At 41.3% G+C, this 9,008-nt stretch overlaps 1 non-coding gene across 1 annotated transcript; it reads right to left on the bottom strand.

Moving 5' to 3' along the window:
- Positions 1 to 3,262: 3,262 nt before the first annotated feature.
- Positions 3,263 to 3,317, bottom strand: LOC116355572 (U7 small nuclear RNA). The gene has a single exon (XR_004204580.1). It is a non-coding gene; the product is annotated as a U7 small nuclear RNA (small nuclear RNA).
- Between the last annotated feature and the right edge of the window lie 5,691 nt (positions 3,318 to 9,008).

Genomic DNA, 9,008 nt, shown 5'->3' with positions numbered 1-9,008 from the left:
GTGGCCTAGCCAGTCTCCAGATCTCAACCCCATAGAAAATCTTTGGAGGGAGTTGAAAGTCTGTGTTGCCCAGCAACAGCCCCAAAACATCACTGGTCTAGAGGGATCTGCATGGAGGAATGGGCCAAAATACCAGCAACAGTGTGTGAAAACCTTGTGAAGACTTACAGAAAACATTTGACCTCTGTCACTGCCAACAAAGGGTATATAACAAAGTATTGACCAAATACTTATTTTCCACCATAATTTGCAAATAAATTCATTAAAAATCCTACAATGTGATTTTCTGGATTTTTTTCTCCATATTTTGTCTGTCACATCTGTACATATGATGAAAATTACAGGCCTCTCTCATATTTTTAAGTGGGAGAACTTGCACAATTGGTGGCTGACTAAATACTTTTTTGCCCCACTGTATATACCAAGTCTATCTAATGTCCCACAAAAACATGGTGCATGGTAGAACTCCAAACTCAGGAAATAAAGATGTACTGATCCAACTCCAGGTTCTCTACTTGAGCATCATCATCATTTGGCTGCAGAACAGTCATCAGTTAGGTTTGCAAGCTTGGTTGAAGCACTGATGAGTAGCTTCGTGTAATGACAGTCAGCAAGACACAATGCAAAACCTGATACTGCACCAGTTCTGCACCATTTCCACTCCACTAGAAGTGCCCATAGGCCCTTGGCTAGGTCCCCAGTTGGCACCGGCCCTGCAAGATTAGCAACTCTGCTAGCATATGCTGCCCCCCAGCTAAAGATGGGAAATGATGCAACGAGTTGAATACGGACTCTGCTCTGGCTACTCATATATCTAGCCTGACTTTCCCAATCAAGAAAGGCAAAGCTGACTTACTTTTTATAAACTAAATGCATTGCAGACTATTGCTCCTGTTGTGAGCTTCATTTAGCTATTTCAGTGCCACTGTGTGGGTGCGAGTTTAGATTTTTTCTCTCAGAGCGTAGGTCTCCACTTTTCGAGCACTGTGAAATTGTAATGGGTTTAGCGGTTCTGCCTTTTGACCTGAATCAGCAGCTAGCTCCTTTTTCTAGGAAAAAGGGAAAAGTAGGAAATTAGGTGAATTTTATTATATATATATTTTTTTTTTCATTTGCAGAAAAAAAGGGCACCCAATCAATGAGAATTAAAGAAAGGTAATATGGGCAGTTATACGCTCTCGAAGCAGGGCTTATACACAGTGGGGGTTGTTGATGGTTTGTGACCTTTGAGGCCCATATTACACAGTATAAAAGGGTAGTCATAGATGTCATGTACCATGGCTTGGCATGAAATGGACCCGTATAACCCTAATTGCATCAACTCAACTGTCAGTCATGGTTAATTTCTGGCAAGCGCACGCACACGCCCGCACGCACACGCCCGCACGCACACGCACACGCACACGCACACGCACACGCACACGCACACGCACACACACACACACACACACACACACACACACACACACACACACACACACACACACACACACACACACGCACTTCCCCTTTGATAAAATACAGAAAAACCCCAACCCACACAATGCAGGCTTTTGACATCAGTTGTGGCCCAACACAAACCTCCATGCCTTTGTTATCTCTCAAAACATTGAATAGAAAATAGAAAAGGAAAAACACACACACACACACACTAGTGTATGAATGGCAGCCCCCGAACATAGCACTAAATCAACACCATGTGCTGAGGACAATAGAAAGAGAATGGGGGTGGGGACCCAGGCTAGCCACAGGGCGAGTGTGTGTGTTTATCTGTATGTGTATGTGCTTGTCTGTGTGTGTGTGTGCATTCATGTGTGTAGCAGTGTGTGTGTAGTCAGTGAGGGGAGTTTACAAAGCAAAACCACGACGAGACTCAGACAGCCCCTGCTTACTCAGCAACTACTGTGCCAGGGCTTATTTCAATCGCTCTTTTTTTAAATGAATCGCGTCGCGCCGGCCCCACTGAATAGCCCTGAGGTTTGTCAGACCCTTCACAGCTGACTGGCCTGATATATGCCTGACAGGAAAGCAGGAAGCTTGGCGTGAGAGAGAAAGAGAGTGAGTGAAGGAGGGGGGAGATTAGGACTTGAGGCCAGAGAGAGAGAGAGCTGGCAAGAATGAAAAAAAACCCATATAGTTTCTTCCCTTAGCCCCATGCAGAAGGAGGGGAAAAAGTCTGCTGTGTGTCGTGACTGTTTACAAGTCACCCAGCTCAAAGGTCAAATAAGGGCAGCCTTTGTCCCTGCTGCTGCTGCTTTGAGTTGTTGTTGTTGTCGTCCTGGAAGCACAACCAGATGTCACCCCAACGTCCTTTTGATTCACTTCACCCTTCTCTCCTTTTCTTTTTCTTCTCTCTATTTTTCTTTTCCCTTCTTTCGTTCTTTCCACTCTTCCGTAACAGCGGGAGAACAGACAGGGTTGACCCAGATCTTCAATTGTGTATGTGGTGGCACGCAGGGATGGAGGCATAAAGGGAGGGAGGGAAAAGGGAGAGAGAGGCAGAGGAAGGACTTTAAAGGACTCAGGATATAGTGGTTTTGCTTTGTGAGCAATGCAACACTCCAGTGGACGAGATTTATCTGGAACAGTCCACATGAAAAAACAATATGGTGTAAATACTATAGTATTCAATGTAGTCTTTTAGCAGACTTTCCTGTAATATTTACTGTAGTATACTATAGTATTTACAGTTAACTACAGTATAGATACTGTACTAAAAGAAAAATGTAGTATATATTACAGTAATTCATGTAATGTTTTTGCGGATTGTAGTATACTGTAGTATTTACTGTAGTGATTTTGTGAACTGTAGTATACATTTGTGGACATAACTGTAGTATTTATTATTGTCACGCCCTGACCTTAGATTCTCTGTTTTTCTGTATATTTTGGTTAGGTCAGGGTGTGACTAGGGTGGGTACTCTAGTTGTTGTATGTCTAGGGTTTTTGTCAGCTAGGGTTTTTGTATGTTTATGTTGGCCTGATATGGTTCCCAATCAGAGACAGCTGTTTATCATTGCCTCTAATTGGGGATCCTATTTAGGTAGCCATTCTCCCTATTGTTAGTTGTGGGATCTTGTCTATGTTTAGTTGCCTGTCAGCACTAGTTTGTATAGCTTCACGTGTGGTTGGTTGTTGTTTTTGTTCATTCATTCATTAATTAAAAAGAGAATGTACGCATACCACGCTGTGCCTTGGTCCGATCCTTATGACGAACGTGACAATTATAGTGTTTTTGTTTTATTATCTTTGACATAGAAGTGGAGGCTTTCTCATTGAGGAAACCTACTGGAGAAATACTAAAAAAGCCAATTGTCCATAACTGTGGGACTGGGGTCTGAACAGATAGTTTAGCTCTTTCAATTTATTCTGCTCTTTTCTATATCCTGTAAGTAACACGATATATGGTCTATACTTGGCATGTAGGTTTCTCACTTATGTATATGGGGGAGGGGAATGGGAAGGGAATATGCTAATTAAATACTGTATTATTTACCATAGTTACAAAACTGCAGTGTTTTTTTCAGACTAGTGTTTTGGTGGACATTACTGTAGTATTTACTATAGTGCTTATTTGTGGATAATACTGTGGTATTTACTATAGTATTCTACAGTATACTACAACATTATATAGTATGTACTAAACATGATTCAGGGATTCTACGGATTCTAATTTCCCTTCTTTTTTGCATACAATGTAGCTCAGTATTGCTATTCTTTATTTTATAAAGCCTTTTTTGCTAATCTTTATCAAGGTCCCAATAATTATGGACCTGACTAGCTTCGCTGCAAAGTGTCTGAATTTGAATACTTTCTGAAGAATGCAATTAACACAAGCCATAGTCAAGGCTCTACATTTTTGTATTTTTTTATTTATCCTTTTATTTAACTAGGCAAGTCGGTTAAGAACAAATTCTTATTTACAATGACGGCCTACCCCGGGCAAACTCGGACGACGCTGGATGAATTGTGCACCGCCCTATGGGACTCCCAGTCACGGCCGGATGTGATGCAGCCTGGATAAAGTGCGACAAAAATATTTTGCTGTCTGACCAAGACTTTTATTTTGAGAGCAGATCTGTCTTTCGTATCAGCGTCGACGCACTTAGCAAACATTTTTACATTTTTTTTACATACCACATTTTATCTGCGTGGTGTTTTAGGAAACGCATGTTACATCTTCGGCCGTGGTAGGAAAGATGCATTGTTAAAACACTCATAATCCTAAAAATCCATCGCTATCAGGAAACCGAGCTCGAGTAACTTGACCAGTATATCCAAACATTTGGAGGCACAGAAAGAAAGGAAAAGGGATAGCTTCTTCTGGAGATCAACGATCATTGCAATGAATGAATGACAGTTCTCTTGCATGTTGTCATCACAAACCTGACGTTTGTAAAGAAACATTGTACAATTCAATGTAATGCATCTCAACAGGCCAATAGGACAATTGTGCTTTAACACAATGTACAAATCTAATATTCCACAAATTACTTTCTAATTTCAACATTTTATATTTTGTAATAAACAGATGTCTTTACAGTGTTACATATTTGTTTCTAGGGAACGACATGGGCTTCAAAAGTAGCTAGGATTCATATAGGCTGTATCTCAACCAATTAAAAAAATAGTTGTTTCTTATTCTCCTATATTTCACATGGTGCTCCTTACATTTTTAAAGTAGGAGCATCAGTGGTACCAATGAACATTTTAAATTTAGAGCCTTGGCCATAGTTCACTTCGCTCTATGGCTTATATAGTAGCAGACCCCCTATTGTGGAGAGACAGACTTTCTCCTGAATGTAATGAGCTTCTTCACCTTGTTATCTTGAGGCCTATGAAAAAACAGTATAGTTCAAGTTCACTGACTTCTCACCATGTTAAAGCTCTATTCTCATCCTCCCAGACCGCCTCATTTACTCACATCTACGTCAACTGTTCTAGGACCAGCTTAACCCCTTTCATATTTAACCATCTCCCTTCACTCTTATCTATGAACTCTTCTAGGACCAGGCTTAACTTACTTTCACATGTTCAACCGTTGTTTGAAGAAATCTATTTTATTCTTGACATTCACATTGTTCACATTTTTTTTTTTTGTGAGGTCAGTTTTCCTCAATCTCAACCACCTTGTTCTGTCCTCTCCTGTTATCTCTTCCACTCCCTTCATTCCTCTCTCTCTTCAATGTTTAACAATGAGACATCTCCCATGCTGAGGTGAAATGGATCTCTCCACCCATCTATCGCCCTGTTCTTGCTGAGGCAACCAGATCTCGCTGAGAGAAGCTGACCCACAACTTCACAGGGGATCGGGTGGCGGCCATATTGAATTGGCTGAATGAGTGCGACGGTGTTCGTTTACCGTCTTCCCCAATAGGACAGGACAATAAGGAGAGACAGGCGAGAGGCCCTTGCTCAGCGAGGTAGACAGACAGGGCATTGAAGGGATGGGGATGGGTCATTGTAGGGTAAAGGTGTACCAGCTAACACATGCTTAGCATAGCATAGCGCTAACTCCAGACTGACAATGAATGGAGTTGTGTGTTTGTGCTAGTTTTGTTTTTCACTTATCCTGGGACTGCAGGTTTGATGGCTAACCCTTGTACTAACAGAGGGGATTTAAAGTAGAACAATATGGTCCCTTTTCAAATCAATATGCTTATTTGTCGGGGCTATGAGTGAACATGTTAGGATTGATAGCATCCACCACAGTGGCATCATTAGTCCTGAGCTTCAGCCAAGAATGATTTTGGTCCAGCCTCGGATGTTTACATTTATTTTTTATTTTAAGCTGATATGAGTTTTCATAACCAAACGCGTTTTGCAGTATATAAAAGACACAGAAGTTGGGATGAAAATACTGTGTTCCTGAAAACAGGTTACTCTGCTTTCTGTCGACTCTGCGGAGAGTGCCTCTGGAGTGACGCGGTTCCTGCTGTGATTGGTTGAGATTTCACAACGCACTGGACGCTCACGCCCCTTAAACCCTCCCCACCCCTACAACACTGATTAGATGTCAATTTCATCACTAAGCAAAACTCTTGTAACTCAGTCAGTTTGCAGCATAGCACAGAGCAAATATGGATATTCTGAACTTCTTCAGAAAGATAAGCAAAAAAGTGATCTGTTTGAGCAAATTGAGCACGAGCAGGCAGCAATGAATGAGGTGGAGAGGGCAGAACGGCCATAAAGTCAAAGTTCAGCGATAGCAGCAGAGTTGTCACAGGTTTGTGCGGGGTTGGTGGTAGCTAACTAGCTAGCTAGTCTCGCTCTGCATAAGGTTTGGCTAATGCTAATAAGCTACCATTAGCACTCAGCATCCTTAAGCTATTGGTTGTTGGTCAGAGTAATCAATATATTTAGTGAAAGGGCAAGGTAAGGATGTTGATATAAGTCATGAGGTAAAGTGTTTATTTCCAGCGAGTGCATTTGATGAGTTTCGTTTCTGTATCTATCCTTGCTAGCTGAGACCGAAGAGACGAGTGCCACGCCCTGACCTTAGAGATCCTTATTATTCTATATGTTTGGTTAGGTCAGGGTGTGACTCGGGTGGGAAAATCTATGTTTTCTATTTCTTTGTGTTTTTGGCTGAGTATGGTTCCCAATCAGAGGCAGCTGTCTATCGTTGTCTCTGATTGGGGATCATATATAAGTTGCCATTTTTCTTTGGAGTTTTGTGGGATATGGTTTTCTGTATGGTTTATTTTGCCTTACAGAACTGTGCGCTTTCGTTTTTGTTGTTGTTATTTTGCTTTTGGTGTCATCAATAAAAAGAACGATGTACGCCTACCACGCTGCACCTTAGTCCGGTCATTCCACAAACGAGAGCAGTAACAACGAGATAATGTTTTTCTGACTATAGCACATATCTTCTGTGGACTGAAGCTGAACTTTATTTACTACGACTTGATAATTAACCCTGTTTAAAATGGGCAATGTTGACATGTTAGAACTGACCAAATGAAATTAATCATTGAACGCTTATAACCTATTCCATTCTACAGGTAAACATGCTGGGCTATGTAACTATTTGTAGGCAGTCAAGCTCCATGCCATCCAGGACCTCTATACCAGGCGGTATCAGTGGAAGGCCCTAAAAACAGTCAAAGACTCCTGCCACCCAAGTCATAGACTATTCTCTCTGCTACCGAAAGGCAAGAAGTACCAGAGCGCCGAGTCTGGGACTAAAAGTCTCCTGAACAGCTTCTACCCCCAAGCCATAAGATTGCTAAACAATTAATGAAATGGCAACCCGGTCAATTTGAATTGACCCCCTTTTTTTTTGCACAGACTCTACACACAAACTCATACATACAAGTGCCCTCCTAAAATATTGGAACAAAGATGCGTTTTGTTTTGCCTTTGTACTCCAGCACTTTGGATTTGAAATGATACCATGACCATGATGTTAAAGCGCAGACTGTCAACTTTAATTTGAGATTATTTTCATCCATATCGATTGAATTGTTTAGAAATTACAGCACCTTGTGTACATGGTCCCCCCCCCCCCCGTTTTAGGGGACCGAAAGTATTTGGACAAACTCACTTATGTGTTTTAAAGTAGTAGAAAGTTAAGTATTTGGTCCCATATTCATAGTGCGCAATGATCACATCAAGCTTGTGACTCTACAAATTGGATGGATGCATTTGCTGTTTGTTTTGGTTGTGTTTCAGATTATTTTGTGCCGAATAGAAATGTTTCCGAATATGTTTCCTTTTGGAGTCTCTTTTATTGTAAATAAGAACTGAATATACAGTACCAGTCAAACGTTTGGACACACCTACTCATTAAAGAGTTTTTCTTTATTTGTACTATTTTCTACATTGTAGAATAATAGTGAAGACATCAAATGATTAAAGAACACATATGGAATAAGGTAGTAACCAAAAAAGTGTTAAACAAATCAAAATATATTTTAGATTCTTCAAAGTAGCTACCCTTTCCCTTGATTACAGCTTTGCACACTCTTGGCATTCTCTCAACCAGCTTAATGAGGAATGCTTTTCCAACAGTCTTGAAGGAGTTCCCACATATGCTGAGCACTTGTTAGCTGCTTTTCCTGCACTCTGTGGACCAACTCATCCCAAACCATCTCAATTGGGTTAAGGTCAGGTGATTGTGGAGGCCAGGTCATCTGATGCATCACTCTCCTTCTTGTTCAAATAGCCCTTACACAGCCTGGAGGTGTGTTTTGTGTCATTGTCCTGTTGAAAAACAAATGATAGTCCCACTAAGCGCAAACCAGATGGGATGATGTATCGCTGCAGAATGCTGTGGTAGCCATGCTGATTAAGTGTGCCTTGAATTCTAAATAAATCACAGACAGTGTCACCAGCAAAGCACCCCCACACCATCACACCTCCTCCTTCAAGCTTCATGGTGGGAACCACACATGCACAGAACATCCGTTTACAGTCTCTGTGTCTCACAGAGGATGGAACCAAAAATCTCAAATTTGAACATCAGACCAAAGGACAGAAAGGACACCGGTCTAATGTCCATTGCTTGTGTTTCTTGGCCCAAGCAAGTCTCTTCTTATATTGGTGTCCTTTAGTAGTGGTTTCTTTGCAGCAATTCGAACATGAATGCCTGATTCACACAGTTCCCTGAACAGTTTTCTGAACAGTTGATGATGAGATGTGTCTGTTACTTGAACTCTGTGAAGCATTTATTTGGGCTGCAATCTGAGGTGCAGTTAACACTAATGAACTTATCCTCTGCAGCAGAGGTAACTATGGGTCTTCCTGTCCTGTGGCAGTCCTCATGAGAGCCAGGTTCATCATAGAGCTTGATGGTTTTGTGACTGCATTAGAAGAAACTTTCAAAGTTTTTCACATTTTCTGGATTCACTGACCTTCATGTCTTAAAGTAATGATGGACGGTCGTTTCTCTTTGTTTACTTGAGCTGTTCCTGCCATAATATGAACTTGGTATTTTACCAAATAGGGATATCTTCTGTATACCACCCCTACCCTGTCACAACACAACTGATTGGCTCAAACACATT

The sequence above is a fragment of the Oncorhynchus kisutch genome, linkage group LG20, assembly GCF_002021735.2.
Source record: "Oncorhynchus kisutch isolate 150728-3 linkage group LG20, Okis_V2, whole genome shotgun sequence".
Lineage (NCBI taxonomy): Eukaryota > Metazoa > Chordata > Actinopteri > Salmoniformes > Salmonidae > Oncorhynchus > Oncorhynchus kisutch.
This window is presented reverse-complemented; position numbering and strand designations above follow the sequence as displayed.